Here is a 23,860-nt window from a genome sequence, read left to right on the forward strand (position 1 = left end):
ATCCTTAAATTTCATTGGTTAAGGAGAAAGACGTTTGGTTCTATCATTCACCAAGGTCCCATCATTCACCAAGATCCCAGATGGCCCAATGCCCTCGCCGCACTGTTATTAGCTCGCACTTTCAGCAAGTTACAGGGTAAAAATAATTTGAGCTTAAGGGTGAGGGGAAAAGCCTGTCTAACCTGGCCCGGTATGAGATGCCCTGCTGCAGCAAGATCCAGCCCATTACTGCCCCAACATTCCAGGCAATGGTTTGGGGTCAGGATTAGCCCACTCCAGAAAAATCTGGGCCATTTTATATATATATATAAATATAAGGACCACAAGTCTGTTTGCTCTTTAGGGGAAAAAACATGTTCCAATGGTGCAACAGGTTGGAGCAGCAGCATCTTGCACAAAAGAGTAGCAAGATGCAGGTTTGTGCTCATGATTGCGCACACTCCAAGTTGCCATCTTCAGATATACCATAGTGGGAAGATGCCAAGTGTGACCAGCACTGGGAATTACCTCTGGGCTACTCCCACTCCGCTTCCATAACTTTGGTTTAAATCCTGTTTAGACACACAAACCAGGTGGTTCCCATAGGTAGGAAGATTTACCCTAGAGTTACCGGCAACAGTTCATCCACACACTCACCCTGTCATCTATGGGTTCAGGGAGACCTGGAAGGGATAGGGGAGAAAAGTGAATTAAAAAGAGTCGCAGTCTCATCCACAACAAAAAGGAATGTGCAGGGCTGGTCACAGAAAATTGGAGTTATGATACATTATTTTGTCTAACATTTCACAAATAAGACAAAAAATAATCTGTGTTAAATACTACTGTAAATATCTTCATATTCTTAAAAATGCAGAACATGTAGCATGATAGAAACAGCTCATGACTAACATATTATACAAATGGTTAGTGCTATCATCAATGAGAACTTTTTGTTTTACTTGTTCTTGTATTTATTAAGTGGCAAAAATGCAGCTAGTCGCAACAATTACAGTGCAAGACCTGTAGGAACGTGAGGGCTGTTTCAGTAACATTGAATTAACCTGACAGAAGCAGATAAGTGGATGAGTGATGAGGACTACAATTATTCATGTCCTGTGATGAGCCATTCAGCCATAGTATGTAAACCTCCGACATTCAAATTGCAAGCGATGAGTGGCATTGAAGTAATTTCTCGCCTTCAATTATATATAAATATAAAAACAAGGAAAAAGGATAATTTGATCTGCAAAAGAATTGTGCAAGTAATTGCCAGACTCTTTTCGAGTCAGCATAGCAAAATATGAACTTTGTTGACCTTTTTACAATGCAAGAAGCATATGTATATAACAGGATATGAACCTAAAAAAAAATCAAGCTGTTAATCAGCAATAACTTCTCGAGCATCTTGGGTGTTTATTGGAAGGTTTTTGGAGGCTACATTATCTTGCTATTATCTCCTTTTCCTCACTATAAAAATTGCCCTGCGGTGGGCCATTCCATCCACTTGCTGTGGCCGAGGAAGGGTGCAGGTGAAACAGCTGAATCCTGCTCCCATCTCTCTGCCAGTGCCTAATGATAATTCTTCTTCCCTTGTGGCAACAGGACATTCTTTATAATAATGTTCCTAAGATCAGGCACTCTGCTGGTCTATTGGTGCTTATTTTAATAAACAAACTTTATAAATTAAATTCTACTTCATCTTTGCAAAGTTTTGCAAATATAATTTCTTTGCCATAAAAGTGACCTTTACTGTACCAGAAAGATCATACTGGACAATGCCTGGATATTCAAGTCATTATAATACTTGCTTTTCAATTCCCCTATCTTTATTCACTCCACGTATCTAACTACACTATTGTCTGTATGATCCCTTCTGCTTCCATCAGGGAGCCAATTTATTCACTAGCAGGATAATTTTAATTTTCAACTTCCATACATGTTTAAATATACATGTTTGGAGTAACTACATGGTTGTTCTTCCCTATCAAAAAGAGAATAGTTAAAATGTTCAATTCACACCACCATATTCAAAGGATTATTACGGTGATGGCTCTGAATTAAGTTAGTCACCAGATTCATCAAGATTTGTATGCATCTTTAGCTTCTCTTGTAATGATGCTACAATCTGATGCTGTCACTGATGCTGACAATTTGATTCAAGTTCACTATCCAGATATAGCACAAACTACTGTGAAAGAACAAAAACCATTCTCCTGAAATCTTGCTGCAAATACAAGCTCATTATCCATAAGCTGCCTTCTATACATGCTCGCACATCTGTCTCTTTCTCTCCGGGCACCTACTCTGCCATTTCTTGTAATGTAATGGATATGTATTGTGTTTCTTCCAATCTCATCTGGGAGAACCCTTGCAGAACTGAAATCTCTAAAGCTCAGGTATAACTTGGTGTGTTCATTGTATTTTGCAGCAAGCAAGTCACTTAGCAGGTGGATGCACTGGGAGGGGATTAGCATTAGTTGTGATAGTGGACTTTGAGGGCTAGTATGTCGACCTTATCAACGAAAAGAAAATACTTAGAAACAGATGCCTATTGTGGTACTATCCAGATAGTTCTCAGTAAATTGAAGACATCAATCTAAACTCCTCAAGCAGTTATAGTGAAACTACAGGCATTTGGTACAATGTAAAGTCTGCCTCTTGATTATTAGCAAGGACCTTATTTAGAGTTCATTGTCCACAGTAGTAAAAGAAAAAAAATGACATTTTGTTCCTTGAAAAGATCCGGATTCACTCGGTATATGAAATAAAAATGTCTGTTGTTTGGCTTTCACAAGATTCTAGGCATCAGAAAATCTGTTGAACAAGCTACAGTGATTGTGCTCAGTTGAACAGTTTTGGTGACCTTGATATTCTAAAAGAAGAAATCTGAATAATTAAGGGGAGTCCCTGAGACTTTGACCTAAGGCAAGGGCACTGTTTTGATTCAGTGTTCTGAAAATCTACACATCTGATTTCGGTATTGAGCGTGTGCTTGTATGTTCAAGGACAGCCTTCTATCCTCAGTCAGAGTAGGAGTTTCTGGCACAGTATCCTCCTGTTGGAAATTGATTTTCATTCTAAACATGAATCTGTATTGCACAGCAGTGCTGCTTTCCTTTTGTGTAGTTAAATTAATTCTAATTACGCTATTATTCTGTAATATAAGATTAGTAATTACATCTTTTATGGGGAGGGAAGTAAGCCTGATATTGCCTTGTATCTTATTCAGTGTTCATCTGTAAAAGTTTTTTCTGAATTACTTCTTGTTAATTCTTATTTTCCTTACAAGAACATACACACTTTGGTCCAAAGACACTGGTTGCTCCCAAGCTACACTTGCCATGTGTGATGTCCAAAATCATTCGTATCCTATGTGCCTTATATGGCCCCAATTTCCATTTTAAATTAGCTTACCGCCTGACTTGGGTTTGCTCCGTCCACTGAGCGGTGGGCCCAGAGGAACGTTTCCACGGCCACAGTGATCGCATGAGCCCCATCATTATCTGAGCACTACTGCCCCATTTCTGCCGGGAGGAAGACCTGAAAATTCACCCCAGATAGTCTTTCCTGCTGTGTTGACCAGGAGTCTTAAATGGTTAGTTGCCTCCCATGTGCCAGGGTAAATGATATAACAGCAGGTGGAGATGATTCTGGAAAAAAAGGGCAAGGAGCCTGAAGTTGTTCAAAGCTATTGAACCAATGACAGAGGAGAACAAGATGGAGGTTTTGCTGTGGGAATTTGAGCCAGGCATTAGTTTAAAAAGCTGGATCTCCCAGGGTAATAATCTCATTCACTAGCCAGTTAAGAATGAAACCGATTAGACTCATCAATGCATTTAACAGTGTAGAAAGGAAGTATTATGTTCGTGTATAATTGAGACACAGACTGCAGGAGTTGATTATAACAAGTCTTTACTGAATGGATACAACCTGGAAACTGAAACTACAGAAGCCTGCTAGGGCCTTTTATACAGGGGTGGTCACTGCCAGTACTGCAGTCTGAGACCAGTTATTCCCTTAAAGGTACATACACAATAGGAAGGTTTTAATTTTCTAAAATATTGGGATAAGCTCTGGGAGTGGAGGAACTCCGAGTACAAATGGACCAGTGCTACAGTATTTATATGCAAATATGCAAAACATTCAAAATGAGGCAAAACTAGAGGCATTATTTACAGCACTATTGCCCTGGAAGGACCATGGATTTTCAGTTGAAGATTACAGCTGGAGGGTGGGGGTAGTTTTTAATTGATGATTGTGCTCAGTGGGGGAGATATTCAACATAATTGCACCCATTACTGGGTGTAAAATCAATGTTTTTAAAATCAATTTTGGGTTGGAATCTTTCCACATGATCTCCTCATAACTCCAAAAAATATTTTGGCCGCAACTCTTCCTCTCGATGCGGCTTCAGGTTGGGACAGCTGCCTTCTGGGTTCCAATCCCACCCCCAACGACATGATTCTTTGTCAATTGGCCTTGTTAAGCCCGCCCTGCGGGCTTGCCGGCCAATTAAAAGAAAGCCGGTGTCAGATGACGTCAGTTGATGAAGCATCATCTGCCGGTTTTCTTAAAGGGGCCAAGCACAATTTTTTTTGACAGATGGTTTTTCAGTGTTTGACAGCATTGAGGTGCTGCAAACACTGACAATCACTGTACAAAGGTGAGCCCTTGCAGTTAGGCTCTGCAATGACTCCCTCCTTAGGCTAGAACAGATGGCAGCTGCAGATGAGGCTACAGAAGCAATCTGTCACTAGTGACGGGGGTTCTTCCAATCAAGTGGGACTACACAAACAATTCAAAACTTGTCATCTACAGAAAAGTCTAAATACATTAAAAATGATTTTCCTAACATTTTCTTACCTCTGAAACTCACCAGTGTACCATTGGATCCTTCAAACCACTTCTGCAGCTGTCATCAATGCACAAACACTACAGTAGACCCACAGTACGCCACACTTACCTGGTGTGGTGTCCGGATGTCGGGAAGCCTGCAGTAGACATGTCAAAATTGCAAAAAGCCTCTTAACTGCCTGTTAACAACCTGTTAACAAGCAGTTAAGTGCCTTTCATCCTCTTCCCACTGCTTGGTGTCGGGTCCCTGTGCAAATCGTAGACCCGACACCTGGGAAGACTGTCTGGAGGCGGGTTCCGACCCACTGTCAATTGTTGTGATTTTGCCGGATGTCCCCCCTCCAAACCCTCCCCCTGATTGCCGGCAAAATTCCAGCCTTTGTGTCTCTGCCAACCTGGGCTCCCCCCAAGCCCCCCATCCTAGTCAGCCTGACCTCAGTGTCAGTTTTCAGTCAAACTGATTCGTGCGATCCAACAGTCTTTGTATAGGCTGAATACAGGGGAATAAAATTGTTACAGCAGAAAATGTGAAGTGTCATTAGAATGTTAAGCTTCCTTTTATTGACTGTCTGAAGACATTATTCTAACAGATCATAATCTGTATCTCTCAGCCCTGCTGTCCTATGAATTTAACATGAGAGCCAATTTTTAACATTTTACAGCAGGTTCTCTTTCTACTTGTTCCTCCTTCCTGGTGGCATAGTCAGATATCCCAAAATATGACAAGTAGCAATAGCTACAATTATGGTTGACTTAAGCCATCAGCATGTTGACCTGTGACGAGGATGGATGTAACACTAGATCCAGCTTTGGGCGACAAAGCAGGGCACATGAAAGGTAAGAGAACATTTTGGAAATAGTGACCATAATCTAATTAGGCTCACATTAGAAAAAGATAAAGAAAAACAGTGAAAGATAAAGATGTTGGATTGGAGCTTAGCCAATTTAAGTGGATAAAAGGGGGCCTAGTTAAGATTAATTGGTTGGCATTAAAAGTGGTAGCTCCAAACAGTGGGAGAAATGATAATATAGAAAAATATGAGAAATATAAGGAGATATGGAGAGGAAGAAAAGAAAGCTTAGGAAGGTTAAGAATGTAGGAAAACTGCCAGGCAATATAAAGGGAAATAGTAAAAGATTTTATAATGCACAAGTGTAAAATGGGTGAGACCACTTGGAGACAAATCCTCTTGGGGATGTGAGGGAATGGTGGAGATGCTTAATAAGTATTTTACGTCAACCTTTACAGAGAAAGGTGAAAATGGAATTGTAGAATTACCTCAGGAGGATGTGGAAGACCCACTATTGGAGACAATTATTTAAAAGAAAATTCTTTTAAAGTCAGTGGTAAAGTTAAAAGATATGAATTGGACAGGTTTAGATGGCCTATGTGTGTCATATTTTGGGACCTTTTGACCATTTTCTCCACAGAAAGGGTTTGAAAATTTTATTTTCAAGTGTAGTGTATTCAGACATTGGGCTGGATTTGATACTGGAGGCGTGTAGGAGGCGGGACTACAACTTTTGGGGTTGTAGACCCACCTCCATCGAGTTGTGGCTAACCCACGCGATTTTCACTTGATTGACCTTGTTGAGCCTGCCCAACAGGCTCAGCAGGCCAATTAAGGGCCACCCGGCAACAGGTGGTGTCGCAGAGCTTTTGACAGATGAAATATCAACGTTTGACAGCTCTTTGAAGCTGTCAAACGCTGACAATCTGTACTCTAAGTTAATTCCTTCCTCTCAGGCTGATTTAGAGATCTCCAGAACAGAAAGCTGAATGCTGCAGATTTTGACAGCTCGCGGCCATTCTGCTTTCTGTGCCGGTGAGATGAGGGACTCCCGAGACCTGAAGGAAGGAAGGCAGTAAAGGTAATTAAAACTTATTTAAACACTTTATACACACACCAAACACACTTACCTCTGCACTCGTACACACATCACTCACCTGAACACCGGACATCTCGAACCCTCCAAGCCCGATGGCCCGCCTCGCTAACTTGGCGTGGTTTGGAGCCGTTGGGAATCCCAAACTTCAGGAATAAAAATAGGGATTAGGCTAACAACTGCCTGTTAACTACCTGTTAACAGGCAGTTAATTGGCACTACTCCCCTTCCCGCCTTGGGGAGGCGGCTCCCAGTACAGGTCGGGTATCCGCCTCCTTTGAAACTGGCATGGAGGCGGGTTGGGTGCGGGATGGGGTCGTGCCCCCGATTTCACGATTTTAACCCCCCACACGCCTCCAATCCTGCCTCCACGGCCCAATGAAAATCCTGCCCATTAAGCTGGTTGGTAGACAAGATGTGAATAAACTAGCTTTGATATTTGTTCAGACTAAAAAGACATTTTAAGGTTGTCTCAGCTGTTGAAAAATGCCTCCCATCAATTGTATTGGAAAGTCTGATCCATTTTCTGCCTGTGAACAGCACGAGATAAAACACAAACAAGGTGCTATTTGAGGTTCTTTAAAGGGCTAGAAATTCATTATAGCCCAGGAATGGGTGGTATCATTAGAAAAGTTTGAGAATTAGTGCCAGGTGCTAATGCTTTAGACTGCATGCAAAATTCATTCTCACCGCTTAAAGAAATGATTGGGGCGCTAAGTCAAGTCTTAAAGACCTAGCTCCGTGGCGTTATACTCAATGGGTGGACCAATATCAGGTGCAGTCTAATCTCAACTCATCATTGCCACAGGCTTTTCCCAGTACTTAAAGGAAAGGTTCATTAATACTGCAGCACCTCATTCTCTGCATTGCTGGCTGTGCAGCTGTCTCAGCAAGGAGAAGCACATCAAGGAGAAGGAGCCAGAGAACTGAAGCAGGTGTTCTCATGGCAGATCCACCTCAGTTGGGTGGTCAGGGTGATTGGATGCTTCAACAAATGCTACATACCACCATCTGTACCATAAACTTCACACACTACCCGAAGCACCACACCCCCAGCGCTCACCCACCAACCATCTCTACCTACCAACACACTCACCCACATCTCACGCCTTGCACACAATGACAGCTATCCAACTGTGGCAGGCACAAGAGTCATTAGTTATTAGAATGAATGTGATATGTGTGATATGTTTATGCATAAATTTATTAATGGAGTTTGCAATATTTTGTGCCCAGGAGGACGCTGTGATATGGCATGACACAGGGATCGTATGTGGTGAGCAAAAGGGATCTAGGGTTCAGGTCATCCTGCTGTGAGGCTGGAGGTCTGTTTGGAGGAGGTGGCAGAGTTCTGTGACCACCACCTTGGTGATGCAGAACTGTCTAATATACTGCTCCTCATTTAATTGAAGGTAGGAGAAGTGTTGTTGGAATACCCTCAGAGGGTAAGGCCTCCTGGTGAAAGCTCTGATGTCCCTCCTCATCACTCTGCGCACATGTTCCCATATTTCTGGCTGCCTACGCTCCCTCCACTGTAGATCCTGGAGGGTAAGGTAGCATGCCAGTAGAGCCTCCATTAATATGATAGCAAATTACTGCGGATGATAGAAATCCGAAATAACAACAGAAAATGCTGGAAAAACTCAGCAGGCCAGGCAACATCTGTGGAGAGAGAAATAGAGTCAACGTTTCAGGTCGAAAGCCTTCATCAGGACTGAAAAAACACAGGAAATGAAACAGATTAAAAGGCCAGTTTGGGGCTGGGAAATGGGGATGAAAGAACAAAGGAGAAGTGAAGAGACATTAAGAGGTATTCAAAACAAGACGAGATGGTGATAGAACTAGTAAAGAGACAAAAGACGGCTCTAGATGAGGTGTGAAATGCGCTGGCAGAATGAGAGACAGCTGTCATGTGGGAGAGAAAAAAGGGGGAAGGGCACAAACCAAGGGTGTGGATAAAAAATATATATAAAAATGTAATAGGGGCCGAGGTTATGATCTGAAATTGTTGAACTCGATATTGAGTCCGGAAGGCTGTAAAGTGCCTAATCGGAAGATGAGGTGCTGTTCCTCAAGCTTCCGCTGGGTTTCCGTGGAACAATGCAAGAGCCCGAGAACGGCGAGGTCTGAGTGGGAATGGGGCGGTGAATTAAAATGACAGGCGACCGGAAGCTCGGGGTCACCCTTACAGACTGAACGGAGGTGTTCCGCAAAGTGGTCACCCAATCTGCGTTTGGTCTCCCCAATGTAGAGGAGACCACATCGTGAGCAGCGAATACAGTATACTAGATTGCGAGAAGTACAAGTAAATCGCTGTTTCACCTGGAAGGGGTGTTTGGGGCCCTGAACAGTGGGAAGGGGGGAGGTATAAGGGCAGGTGTTGCATCTCCTGCGCTTGCACGGGAAGGTGCCAGGCGAAGGGGAAGGGGTGCTGGGGGTGATAGAGGAGTGGACTAGGGTGTCTCGGAGGGAGCAGTCCCTATGGAATGCTGAAAGGGGAGGGGAGGGGAAGATGCGTTTGGTGGTGGGATCACGTTGGAGGTGGCGGAAATGGCGTAGGATGATCCGTTGAATGTGGAGGCTGGTGGGGTGAAAGGTGAGGACAAGGGGAACCCTATCGTGGTTCCGGGAGGGAGGGGCAGGGGTGAGGGCAGAAGTGCGGGAGATAGAATGGAGCAGATGCGGCAGAGACGGAGAAACTGGGAGAATGGAGTGGAGTCCTTACAGGAGGCGGGGTGGGAGGAAGCGTAGTCCAGGTAGCTGTGGGAGTCAGTGGGCTTGTAGTGAATGTTGGTCAATAACCTATCCCCAGAGATGGAGACGGAGAAGTCGAGGAAGGGAAGGGAAGAGTCGGAGATGGACCATGTGAAGGTGAGGGAAGGCTGGAAATTGGAGGCAAAGTGAATGAAATTGTCTAGTTCAGGGCGAGAGCAGGAAACGGCACCGATACAGTCATCACTGTACTGGAAAAAGAGGTGAGGGAGGGGACCCGAGTAGGACTGGAACAAAGAGTGTTCCACATATCCCACGAAAAGGCAGGCATAGCTAGGACCCATGCGGGTACCCATAGCAACACCTTTAATTTGGAGGAAATGAGTGGAGTCAAAATAGAAGTTGTTCAATGTGAGAACAAGTTCAGCCAGGCGCCTGGTCCTACACTGGTCCCCTCCCTCACTTCTTTTCCCGGTACATTGATGACTGTATTGGTGCCGTTTCCTGCTCTCGCCCTGAACTAGACAATTTCATTCACTTTGCCTCCAATTTCCACCCTTCCCTCACCTTCACATGGTTCATCTCCGACTCTTCCCTTCCCTTCCTCGACTTCTCCATCTCCATTTCTGGGGATAGGTTATTGACCAACATTCACTACAAGCCCGATAGCAAAATACTGCAGATGTTGGAAATCCGAAATAACAACAGAAAATGCTGGAAAAACTCAGCAGGTCAGGCAACATCCGTGGAGAGAAATTTGAGTTGACGTTTTGGGTCGAACCCTTCTTCAAGAAGGGCTCGACCCGAAACGTCAACTCAAATTTCTCTCCACGGATGTTGCCATTCACTACAAGCCCACTGATTCTATTCTCCCAGTTTCTCCATCTCCGCCGCATCTGCTCCGACGATGCCACCTTCCACACCAGTGCTTCTGACATGTCTTCCTTTTTCCTCAAACGAGGATTCCCCTCTACCGTGGTTGACACGGCCCTCGACCGTGTCCGTTCTATCTCCCGCACTTCTGCCCTCATCTCTGCCCCTCCCTCCCGGAACCACGATAGGGTTCCCCTTGTCCTCACCTTTCACCCCACCAGCCTCCACATTCAACGGTTCATCCTACGCCATTTCCGCCACCTCCAACGTGATCCCACCACCAAACGCATCTTCCCCTCCCCTCCCCTTTCAGCATTCCATAGGGACCGCTCCCTCCGAGACACCCTAGTCCACTCCTCTATCACCCCCAGCACCCCTTCCCCTTCGCCTGGCACCTTCCCGTGCAAGCGCAGGAGATGCAACACCTGCCCATATACCTCCCCCCTTCCCACCGTCCAGGGCCCCAAACACCCCTTCCAGGTGAAACAGCGATTTACTTGTACTTCTCGCAATCTAGTATACTGTATTCGCTGCTCACGATGTGGTCTCCTCTACATTGGGGAGACCAAATGCAGATTGGGTGACCACTTTGCGGAACACCTCCATTCAGTCTGTAAGGGTGACCCCGAGCTTCCAGTCCCCTGTCATTTTAATTCACCGCCCCATTCCCACTCCGACCTCACCGTCCTCAGGCTTTTGCATTGCTCCACGGAAACCCAGCGTAAACTCGAGGAACAGCACCTCATTAGGCACTTTACAGCCTTCCGGACTCAATATCGAGTTCAACAATTTCAGATCATAACCTCGGCCCCTATTATATTTTTATATATATTTTTTATCCACACCTTTGTTTTGTGCCCTTCCCCCTTTTTTCTCTCCCACATGGCAGCTGTCTCTCATTCTGCCAACGCATTTCACACCTCATCTGGTGCCGTCTTTTGTCTCTTTCCTAGTCCTATCACCATCTCGTCTCGTTTTGAATACCTCTTAATGTCTCTTCACTTCTCTTTTGTTCTTTCATCCCCATTTCCCAGCCCCCAAACTGGCCTTTTAATCTGTTTCATTTCCTGTGTTTTTTCAGTCCCGACGAAGGGTTTCGACCTGAAACGTTGACTGTATTTCTCTCTCCACGGATGTTGCCTAGCCTGCTGAGTTTTTCCAGCATTTTCTGTTATTATTTTGAGCCTCTATTAATGTTGCCAAGTGTAGCAGTTTGAATCTTTGAACAATAAATGTAGCCAGTTTGCGCTTGCCAGAAGGCTGCTGATAAAAAAAGAAGCTTGCAATTACTCACACAAACTGCTCCAGTGGCTGAAACTGAAAAGAAGCCACTGAAACTAACCTGCCCTAAGTGATTAATGCTGATGCATTTAAATAATGACCATGGAGCTGGCTTCCGTCTGCTGTGCACCTGCTCTCCCTGTCGCTGTCTGGTCGAGGCACAAAGGTAAGTGGCAAAATCAATTAAAAAAAAAAATCATTTATGGGATGTGGGTGCACTGGCAAGGCCAGCATTTATTGCCCATCCCCTAATTGCCCTTGAGAAGATGGTGGTGAGCCGCCTTCTTGAAGCGCTGCAGTCCATGTGGTGAAGATTTCCCACAGTGCTGTTATGTAGGGAGTTCCAGGATTTTGACCCAGCGACGATGAAGGATCGGCGATATACTTCCAAGTCAGGATGGTGTGAGAGTTGGAGGGGAACTTGGAGGTGGTGGTGTTCCCATGCGCCTGCTGCCCTTGTCCTTCTATTTGGAAGAGGTCATGGGTTTGGGAGGTGCTGCCGAAGAAGCCTTGGCGAGTTGCTGCAGTGCATCTTGTAGATGGTACACACTGCAGCCATGGTACGCCGGTGGTGGAGTTGTTTAAGGTGGTGGATGGGGTGCCAATCATGCGGGCTGCTTTGTCCTGGATGGTGTTGAGCTTCTTGAGTGATGTTGGAGCTGCACTCATCCAGGCAAGTGCAGAGTATTCCATCACACTCCTTAGGTGTGCCTTTTAGATGGTGGAAATTCTTTGGGGAGTCAGGAGGTGAGACACTCGCCACAGAATACCTAGCCTCTGACCTGCTCTTGTTGCCACAGTATTTATGTGGCTGGTCCAGTTAAGTTTCTGGTCAATGGTGAGGCCAGGATGTTGATGGTGGGGCTTTTGATGATGGTAATGCTGTTGAATGTCAAGGGGAGGTGTTTAGACTCTCGCTTGTTGGAGATAGTCATTGCCTGGCACTTTTGTGGCGCGAATGTTACCTGCCACTTATCAGCCCAAGCCTGAACGTCGTCCAGATCTTGTTGCATGTGGGCATGGGCTGCTTCATTATCTGAGGAGTTGTGGATGGTGCTGAACACTGTGTAGTTATCAGCGAACATCCCCATTTCTGACCTTATGCTGGAGGGAAGGTCATTGATGAAGCAACTGAAGATGGTTGGGCCTAGGAGACTGCCCTGAGGAACTCCTGCAGCGATGTCCTGGGGCTGTGATGATTGACCTCCAACCACCACAACCATCTTCCTTTGTGCTAGGTATGACTCCAACCAGTGGAGCGTTCCCCCCCACCCCCCGACATTAGTTTTACCAGGGCTCCTTGATGCCACACTCGGTCAAATTCTGCCTTGATGTCAAGGGCAGTCACTCTCACCTCACCTCTGGAATTCAGTTCCTTTGTCCATGTTTGGACTAAGGCTGTAATGAGGTCGGGAACTGAGTGGCCTTGGCGGAACCCAAACTGTGCATCAGTGAGTAGGTAATTGGTGAGTAAGTGCTGCTTGATAGCACTGTTGATGACAACTTCCATCACTTTGCTGATGATTGAGAGTAGACTGATGGGGTGGTAATTGGCCGGATTGGATTTGTCCTGCTTTTTGTTAACAGGACATACCTGGGCAGTTTTCCACATTGTCGGATAGATGCCAGTGTTGTAGCTGTACTGGAACAGCTTGGCTAGAGGCGCAGCTAGTTCTGGAGTGCAAGTCTTCAGCACGATAGCCGGGATGTTGTCGGGGCCCATAGCCTTCGCAGTATCCAGTGCGGTCAGCTGTTTCTTCATATCATGTGGAGTGAATCGAATTGGCTGAAGACTGGCTTCTGTAATGGTGGGGACCTCCGGAGGAGGCCGAGATTGATCATCCACTTGGCACTTCTGGCTGAAGATGGTTGCATGCGCTTCAGCCTTATCTTTTGCACTCATGTGCTGGGCTCCACCATCATTGAGGATGGGGATATTCCTAGAGCCTCCTCCTCCTGTTAGTTGTTTAATGGTCCACCACCATTCACAACTGGATGTGGCAGGACTGCAGAGCTTTGATCTGATCCGTTGATTGTAGGATTGCTTAGCTCTGTCTATAGCATGCTGCTTCTGCAGTTTAGCATGCATGTAGTCCTGTGTTGCAGCTTCCCCAGGTTGGCACCTTATTTTTAGGTACACCTGGTGCTGTTCCTGGCATGTTCTTCTACACTCCTTATTGAACCAGGGTTGGTTCCCTGGCTTGGTGGTAATGGTAATGTGAGGGATATGCCGGGCCATGAGGTTACAGATTGTGGTGGAATACAATTCTGCTGCTGCTGAAGGCCCACAGCACCTCATGGATGCCCAGTTTTGAGCTGCTAGATCTGTTCTGAATCTATCCCATTTAGCATGGTGGTAGTGTCACACAACACAATGTCCTCGGTGTGAAGACGGAACTTTGTCTCCACAATGACTGTGCGGTGGTCACTGCTACCAATACTGTCATGGACAGATGCAGTTCAGGCGTCCAGTGAGTGTTGCATGATGTCATAATCTGCCTGGCATTGAAGTCCCCGGTGGTTCCTCGTACTGGCGGCCCAACAGGGGGTCCAGATTTGCCGTGCGCCGCTGGATTCGCCTCACCCCGGTGCGACTGCATCAGCGCCCCGTTAGTGCCAGCTGCTGGCACTGACGGGAGGTGCTAACTAACTGAATTTTTCCTCCTTTGAATCAAAGCTGAAAAGCGGTGAGGCCCTGAAGAAGGCTGCAAGAGGATACAATGTAAGGGAATTAGAAATAAGTTTAAATCAAACAAAGTGACCCATTGGTGTAGGGAAGCATAGCATTTTCATCATTTTTTTATTATGACATGAATACAAGTTGTACCCAGCAGGGCTCAAACAACGAGGTTTTGTTGCAAGCCATGACAGCCAAGGTACTGCACATGCGTGAACCATGCATACTAGGACCGTTTATCCAAGTCGTCAGCAGCAGCGCTCGGGATACCAATTGCTCATTCTGGTAGACTCCTGCCCAAAGTGGGAGGGTTGGGAACCCTACTTGGACTTTCATCCCCCTGCCCCAACAGGGAAGGTTACTGGCTACCCATTCACCATCCTACTGCATGTAAATGATGCCAATTTCACTACCTTCTGCTGCTGGCTCTACTGTCCCAGGGAGTGCCAAGGGACATTCAGCGAAGGAAACCTGCCATACTTACCTGGTCTGCTGCGTATGTGACTCCAGTCCCACACCAACTTGGTTGACTCCTAACTGTCCTCCGCATGGACATGGAAAGCCATTCAGATGTAAAGGGCAAATAGGGCTGCACAATAAATTCTGGCCTTACCAGCGTTGCCCAGATTCTGAGAATTAATTTTAAAAAGGCCTTTAAAGGATTATTGTCAACGATTCTGAAAAGAAGCAGAGGGGAGATGAGGAGACTTTTTTTTTACACAGCGAGTTGTTGTGATCTGGAATGCACTGCCTGAAAAGGTGGTGGAAGCAGATTCAGTGATAACTTTCAAAAGGCAATTGGGTATATACTTGGAAAAAAATTGCAAGGCTATGGGGAAAGAGCAGATGAGTGGGACTAATTGGATAACTCTTTCGAAGAGCCGGCACAGGCATGATGGGCCGAATGGCCTCCTTCTGTGCTGTACGATTCTAAGAATCAGTCAAATGCTACCAAAATTTCAGAACGCAAAATTCTGTACATTCCTGAGTCTATGTAGGTTGAGCTATTTAAGCCTCAAAATTGATTTGCTAATGGCCTGGATTTTACGGTAAGAATATCGGTAAGGCTATCAGCGCTCACCGTTATTATGGAGTAAATTGGGCAACAATTTCCATCGTCCACACATAAGCAGTTAAACTTGGAAATCAGGAAGTTGCTGTTCGAGTTGCCCTGCTCCTCCATAAGCTTCACTACACCGGTACCTCGCCGAGAGATTCGGCATTCAAACACATGAAGGGTGTGAAGTTGCTGTACTTACCCACTAAATACCCACTAAAAATGCCAGAAAAATTTAGGGCTTGTCCATTCAAGTGTAAGTGAATTTTTAATAACATGATAAGACTTACTACCAAACAACCTCTCTGGTATTGAAAATTTACTTCTACAAGCATGAAGTCTCATTCCTTCAGATTTGAATTATTGGAGAGTTTAAAAATTTACAAAGTAAAATATATTTTTTTACTTTTTCTTTCTATCACTTTATCTCTCTCTTAATCCCATCTTTCTTTCCCACTCTTTATTTTGCTTTCTGTACATGATTTGGCGTTGAATTAAATATTCTAATTTACACTTCCCGGTTTAGACGCTGCATGCCCCAATAAGGGTTCTTCAATCTGATTGGTAGAAGAGACACACTGTTGCTTTCCCTGTTCACAGAGGACCCAGATCCCCTGTAAAACACGGCGTCAGCTTCCACATATACGCTGACGGCACCTAGCTCTACCTCACCGCCACTTCTCTCGACACCTCCATGGTCTCTAACTTGACACACTACTTGTCCGACATCCAGTACTGGATGAACAGAAGTTTTCTCCAATTGAATATTGGGAAGACCCCGTCACAAACTCTATTCCCTAGCCACCGACTCTATCCCTCTCCCTAGCATCTGTCTGAGGCTGAACCACACTGTTCGCAGCCTTGGTGTCATATTTGACCCCGAAATGAGCTTCCGACCACATATCCATGGCCGCCTATTTCCACCTCCATAACATTGCCCGTCTCCGCCCTTGCCTCAGCTCATCTGCTGCTGAAACCCTCGTCCATGCATTTGTTACCTCTAGACTTGACTATTCCAATGCACTCCTGGCTGGCCTCCCACATTCTACCCTACGTAAACTTGAGGTCATCCAAAACTCGGTTGCCCGTGTCCTAACTCGCACCAAGTCCTGTTCACCCATCACCCCTGTGCTCGCTGACCTACATTGGCTCCCGGTTAAGTAACGCCTCGATTTTAAAATTCTCATCCTTGTTTTCAAATCCCTCCATGGCCTCGCCCCTCTCTATCTCTGTAATCTCCTTCAGCCCCACAACCCCCCGAGATATCTGCGCTCCTTAAATTCTGCCCTCTTGAACATTCCTGATTATAATCGCTCAACCATCGGTGGCCGTGCCTTCTGTTGCTTAGGCCCTGAGCTCTGGAATTCCCTCCCTAAATCTCTCCACATCTCTACCTCTCTTTCCTTCTTTAAGACGCTCCTTAAAATCTACCTGTTTGACCAAGCTTTTGGTCATCTGCCCTAATTTCTTGTGTGGCTCGGTGTCAATTTTTTGTCTTTTAACACTCCTGTGAGGCACCTTGGGATATTTTACTATGTTAAAGGCACTGTTGTAGAGGGCACCGTGCTGTTTCGCACTCTAATTACCATAAGTTGCCGCGCAAAAGCCCATTATAAGTCTGTGGGCAGCTGTAAACATAGAAACATAGAAGATAGGAGCAGGAGTAGGCCATTCGGCCCCTCGAGCCTGCTCCGCCATTCAATGTGATCATGGCTGATCATCCAAATTCAGTACCCGGTCCTTGCTTTCTCCCCATACCCCTTGATCCCTTTAGCCTTAAGAAATATAGCCAACTCCTTCTTGAATATATTTAATGAATTGGCCTCTACTGCCTTCTGTGGTAGAGAATTCCACAGGTTCACCACTCTCTGGGTGAAGAAATTCCTCCTAATTTCTGTCCTAAATGGCACACCCCTTATCGTTAGACTGTGACCCCTGGTTCTGGACTCCCCGACCATCGGGAACATCCTTCCTGCATCTAGTCTGTCCAGTCCTGTCAGAATTTTATAAGTTTCAATGAGATCCCCTCTCATTCTTCTAAACTCCAGCGAGTACAAGCCCAATCGACCCAATCTCTCCTCATACGTCATTCCTGCCATCCCAGGTATCAGCCTGGTGAATCATCGCTGAACTCCTTCCATGGCAAGAACATCCTTCCTCAGATAAGGCGACCAAAACTGCACACAATACTCAAGATGTGGTCTCACCAAGGCCCTGTACAACTGCAGCAAGACATCCTTGTTCCTGCACTCAATCCCTCTCGCTACAAAGGCCAACATACCATTTGCCTTCTTAATGTAATGAACAATGTAGTGAAATGAACAATGAGCGCTGTTCGTTTGCAACTAACAGCAAAATCTGGGCCATTATGTTTAGATCTGGAATCGAAGACTGATTGCTTCAGTTGTCATGTTTAGTGGGCTGAGTTATGTGGTTGAAACTAATGCAAGGTTTGGTTTTTGAGAAATAATTATTTTAAATTTAAATGTATGAAGTATTCAGTTCTAGTTCAGACTGATTTCCCTGTGTGACTGAAAGCAAAAAAATACTCCTCACACATGTATGATTTTCACTTTCTTTTAATGAACTCTCAGGATTGCTAATTTCATATTAAGCCTTAAAATGTAATTGCAAGTTTAAACAAATGTATATTTGGTGCATGACGTAATGCCATTCCTTTTTGCTGTCATTTGAAAGAAGCTATTTAGAGACGCTGCCAGCAGACTGCAGCTGAAGTTTGGAAATTGAAAAGCCTAGTATAGTTTTACAGTAAGAACACTGTGATGAAAAAAGACAACTTGATGATATTTGGTTATTTTCTCTTGTTCCTGGACTATCTTCAATCCCATGAAGATAGATTACTTCATACCAGAGTCGACCCTCTACAACAGGTAGCTGAGCTGTCAATCTTCTGCAAGATTCTGGCTGGAGCAGAGTACTTAAGCTGATCTATATATTTTTACCAGGAACACAAGAGATACGGCAGGTGCACTTTAACATCCCATATCAATCCAGAATGTCAACACAGAATTTAAATGGGGCACTGTCTCGCTGACTCAGGCTCATCACCCAGAACCATGTCCCTTACATGCAGAAATTCAAATGTAGATTTATCATCTCTTGCTGAACTACAGTTGGGTTTCAATTAATAAATTTTAGATAAGTTTATCTCAGCTACCAGCACTTACAGTCAGAAGGCTGTGAATTAAACACACACATCAGGATTTGAGCGCATAATCTAGACAGTATTGAAGGAATACTGGATTAGTGGAGGTGCCATGCCGTTCTTTGAATTAAACTTACCTTCCATCTGCCCGTACAATTTGACGTTTAAGATCCCATGACACTTTTTGAAGAAGAATAAGGAATTATCCCAGTGTCTTAGCCAACATTCCTCCCTCAATCAACACTGTAAAAACGGATTAAATGATCACCGCTGTTTGTGGGATTTGACTCTGCCCCACATGGCTGCCACATTTCCCTACATCACAACAATCACTGCAGTCTAAAGTAATTCATCGCATGCGAAGCTCTTTGAGTCATTTCTGAAAGTTATGATAAGGCCGAATTAAAATGCGTCTGCTTTATATGGTACTCTTACTCTTTTTTTTTTCTTTGCTAGTCTCATCTGAAATAAACTCTTTAATTAAATGGCTCCCATTGGAGTTTGATATTAAATGTAAGGGTTGCCAGGATTCTCCCGATCGCCCACCAAAATTGCAGAAAAGCATCTTAAACGCCGTGCACACTGTTTTTCCGGGGTTTCCACGGGCTCTTTTAGCAAAGTTATAGTCGATGAGTGCGAGAAACCTCATGGAAATTCACCCCTTTACTGTAGCTGTATTCCACATGGAACTCGGGGAGAAATTCAGTTGTGAGCGCCACCCGTTAGCGCCTTAAGAGGGTGATAAGTGGGTCGCTAACCAACTAGCGCCCAGGTGCGGCAATACCTGTGCCTCTCGCGAAATTGAGCGGACATTTAGCGGCGGCGCTAAACCATAGTACCCGCTCTCCTGCGCACGCAGATCTTGACGTAATTCCAGAGTGCAACGCTCTTGGGGCGCCCCGGACTGGAAATTCAGTGGTGCCCCCCCTCCTTTCCGCCTGTCGCTACCAACGACAGGTTGACTGGAACGCTTCCCAGTCGCTGTGGGGCTGGGGGGGCGCTATTTAAAGGGGGCTCTTCCTGTCTTCTGTGTGGTAGCCATTTTTGGACCACTCGTTCGGGCCTCTGTCGTCGAATTACAGTATGCAGATGATGCTTGCGTCTGCGCTCACTCGGAGGTCGAACTCCAAACCATCGTAAACACCTTCACCGAAGCATATGAGAGCATAGGCCTTACACTAAACATCCGTAAGACAAAGATCCTCTACCAACCTGCCCCCGCCACACTGTGCTGCCCCCCGATTATCAAAATCCACAACAAGGCCTTGGACAACGTGGACCACTTTCCATACCTCGGGAGCCTACTGTCAACAAGGGCAGACATCGACGACGAAGTCCAACACCGCCTTCAGTGTGCCAGTGCAGCCTTCGGTTGCCTGAGGAAGAGAGTGTTTGAAGATCAGGACCTCAAACCCAGCACTCAGCTCATGGGCTACAGGGCAGCAGAGATACTTGCCCTGCTGTATGCCTCAGAGACATGGACCATGTACAGCAGGCACCTCAAAGCAGTGGAGAGGTACCACCAACGCTGCCTCCGCAAGATCCTGCAAATCCATTGGCAGGATAGGCGCACCAATGTCAGTGTCCTTGCTCAGGCCAACATCCCCAGCATCGAAGCTCTGACCACGCTCAATCAGCTCCGATGGACGGGTCACATTGTCTGCATGCCCGATACGAGACTCTCAAAACAAGCGCTCTACTTGGAGCTCCGGCACGGCAAGAGAGCCCCAGGTGGGCAGAGGAAACGCTTCAAGGACACCCTCAAAGCCTCCTTGAAAAAGTGTAACATCCCCACCGACACCTGGGAATCCCTGGCCCAAGACCGCACAAAGTGGAGGAGAAGCATCCGGGAAGGCGCCGAACACCTCGTGACTCTTCGCCGGGAGCAAGCGGAAGCCAAGCGCAGGCAGCGCAAGGAGCACACGTCAACCCAAGCACCCCACCCACCCGCCCCTTCAATCACCGTCTGCCCCACCTGACAGAGACTGTAGGTCCCACATTGGACTCATCAGTCACCTGAGAACTCATTTTTAATGTGGAAGCAAGTCATCCTCGGTTCCGAGGGACTGCCTAAGAAGAAGAAGACTCGTTCTGAGAGAGAGAGAGAGATTTGCAGAGAGACAAAGGGAGAAAGAGAGACTTCTGCATTGAGTCAACGCTGTCTGAGGTAGTTTTGGCTTCTGACCATAACTTTGTAGTTGCTTTGCTTTTTCACCGGCATAACTTTGATTGCCCACATATTATGGGGGCTGCAATGGATGGGAACGTTGTGCTTCTCCATCACATTGAGAGGGCACAGAGACGCAGCGAGAGAATGGCAATCATGGCTAGATGGAAGAGAGCCAACAGGCGTCGGTACAGGAGACCATACTGTCCCAAGGTTTTTCAACAACAGTTCTCATACATCAATATGTCTGAGGGGCAGTGTTTGCGAAGGCTGCGATTCAGCAAGGAGGTGGTCACTGAGCTCTGCCACCTCCTCCAGCCAGATCTGCAACCTCAACTGAGGAGTAAGACGTCTCTGTCGGTGGCAGTGAAGGTAACAGTGGCTCTCAACTTTTATGCCACCGGCTCCTTTCAATCTGCTACTGGGGACATTGCCAATATCTCCCAGTTCGCGGTGCATTGCTGCATCCGTCAGGCCACAAATGCCCTCTTTAAAAGGAGATGAGAGTACATCTCTTTCCCCATAACCCCGGACAAGCAGCAAGAGCGCGCAGCGGGCTTTGCAAGAATAGCGGGCTTCCCCATGGTACAGGGCGCCATTGACTGCACCCATGTGGCTTTGTGGGCGCTGCAAGAGAATGCCAAGGATTTCCGCAACCGAAAGGGCTTCCATTCCTTGAATGTCCAGTTGGTCTGTGACCACAGACAGCTGATACTCGCTGTCAATGCCCACTTTCCAGGCAGCAGCCACGATGCCTTCATCCTGCGCCAGACTTCTGTGGCAGACCTTTTCGAGGCCCCGCTTCACCCAGGAGGCTGGCTTCTCGGGGACAAGGGCTCTCCTCTGTGCACCTGGCTGATGACCCCGCTCCGTTCGCCCAGTACCCCTGCAGAAGAACGATACAACGAGAGCCATCAAGCTACCAGGAACATTGTTGAGCACACAATCGGCATGCTCAAGCAATGGTTCCGCTGTCTGGACCACTCTGGAGGAGCCCTGCAGTACTCGCTTGAGCGAGTCTCCCACTTCGTTGTAGTGTGCTGCATGCTGCATAACCTGGCAATCCTCAGGACCCAGCCAATGCCACCAGGCCTTGGAGAACCAGCAGAGGAGGAGGATGAGCAGCAGCACCAAGATGGGAGGGAGGCACAAAGTGCAAGGGCCATCTGTCAAAGGCTTATAGCAAGTCGCTTCAAGGACCCCTCTGAGGGAATGGCTTCTGCCATTCAAAGAACCTGAATGGAACCGTGCCGCAACCCCTAAGCTGGTCAAGGCAACAATGAGTGCAAAGAACAAACATGCACATTTTGAATAAAGACACTTCTTTATTTACAAAACTGTGTATCCTTCCCGCATGACAAAGTAATAGAAAGATACACACAAAGAAACAGTCATTCACATAACTGGCTCTCACAACCTGGAGACAATGTCCAAAACAGTAATAAAAATATGACCACGATCCTCGGCCTTCAATAAAACAATGAACAACATTTTGCTGCACCTTCTACTTTTTGCCCTTCGAGGGTGATCTGCTTCCCTTGCGAAATTGCCCCCTTCCCACCCTGCAGCTCCGCCGCATTGGGACCCCAGTGGCTGCAGCAAGGCTGGGGGAAGGCTGCTGAGTGTCAGAAACTGAGACTGCAGATGCCCTTGAGGGACGGCCTGGACCAGCTCTGGGCCTGGAGGGCCCGGCTGCTGACTGCTCCAACTCTGCATGGGCGGCAGCAGTCTGTCCTACAGGTGGTGGCAACTGCAGTGGAGAAGTGACAGTGCTGGCAGCAGGAATGCTGTCATCCTGAGAGAGGACAGCAATTCCCCGCTCGACCTACACACTGGCACTCCCACGGGGCAGCACTTCAGCATGCGGAGCAATCTGCGGGAGCACAGATTGCTGGCCTGCTGCGGCGCGGGGAGGGCCCCGGGGAAACCTGCCTGATCCAGCGAGGGTGACATCAGTTAGTGCTCGCGTGGCCTCAATCTGTGTCTGCATGAGACCAGCCACTGACTGCATTGCAGCACTTAGCATTTGCGTGGCAGATGCCTGTGCTGCACCGAAGTCCTGGACACTCCTTGCCAGTGACTCAATGGATTCAGGCATCCTTGCCACTGCAGCCATGAGCTCAGTGTGCCTTTGCTCTGCCTGGGCGCTCATTTCAGCGAAGAGCCGCACCTCTTCTGCACTCACTGTAGCAGGACTCGAGGCCATACTCTCCCTCCGGGGAGAAGGCCCCCGAGCTTCCCTACCCCCCTCGCGTTGCTGCAGCCCGCTGGGTCCTGGAGCTTCACCCTCATCAGACCATTCCCCCCCGCTCCCCTCCAGGGAAGACTTGTCCCTAGTATGGCAATGGGCTGCCTTGGCAGAGGGCTGCGCTGATGGTCTGGCTTCCTCTTCCTCCTCGCCTTCAGATTCACTCCCAGTGGCAGCTTGAGGGCCCACCTCCTTACCTGGTGAATCAGCATCTGAAAGCAGGGAGGTACAAGAGTGGCTTTAGCGTGAGGACAGGGTGGCAGCAAGGGAGGCATGAGTGCAGCGATGTACTGATTTGGATCGAGAGTGTCAAAGGGTGATGTTGTGAGGAACAAGTGGAAGGAGCGAGGTCAAAAAGGTGATGACCTTACCATTGCTGGCCAGCACGGGGTCGGCATCTCCAGTTGTGACGGGGCCAAGCATCTGGCTTGCCACAATCTGGTGGACTCACTGCTCCAGATCGGTCAGGGCTTGAAGGTGAGGCCGGCCTCCCCCGGTCCATTGCTGCTGTCTCCTATTACGTGCCAGCTTGCCCTGCAAGAAAACGGATGGGGTCTGAGTAAAGATGCAGCCATGATCTTGGCTGAAATGCCTCCCATGGTCGAATAGCCCTTACTGTGTGCAGCCATGATCTTGGCTGAAATGCCTCCCATGGTCGAATAGCCCTTACTGTGTGCAGCCATGATCTTGGCTGAAATGCCTCCCATGGTTGAATAGCCCTTACTGTGTGCAGCCATGATCTTGGCTGAAATGCCTCCCATGGTCGAATAGCCCTTACTGTATGCAAAGTGCTGAATGTGCGTGTGAGTTTCCTGAAAGGGCCATAGGTGTTGGAGGAGTGCTGGGCATTGGGGCTTTCAAGGCCCTTTGGCCATAAAGCGAGGTTGAGATGGAGGGATGAAGAGGTTTCTGAAAAAGGCACTCACCCTGACGACCCAAGTAAGGTCATTGAACTTCTT

General features: G+C 47.0%; 1 protein-coding gene across 5 annotated transcripts in view; it reads left to right on the forward strand.

Moving 5' to 3' along the window:
• The window catches only part of LOC147123364 (3',5'-cyclic-AMP phosphodiesterase 4D-like), a 455,522-nt gene that overhangs the window by 220,151 nt on the left and 211,511 nt on the right, over window positions 1–23,860 (forward strand). The window lies entirely within an intron of this gene.

This window comes from Somniosus microcephalus, chromosome 2 (assembly GCF_052327205.1).
Source record: "Somniosus microcephalus isolate GS21.2 chromosome 2, FLI_Smic_1.0, whole genome shotgun sequence".
In the NCBI taxonomy this organism is placed as follows: Eukaryota; Metazoa; Chordata; class Chondrichthyes; order Squaliformes; family Somniosidae; genus Somniosus; species Somniosus microcephalus.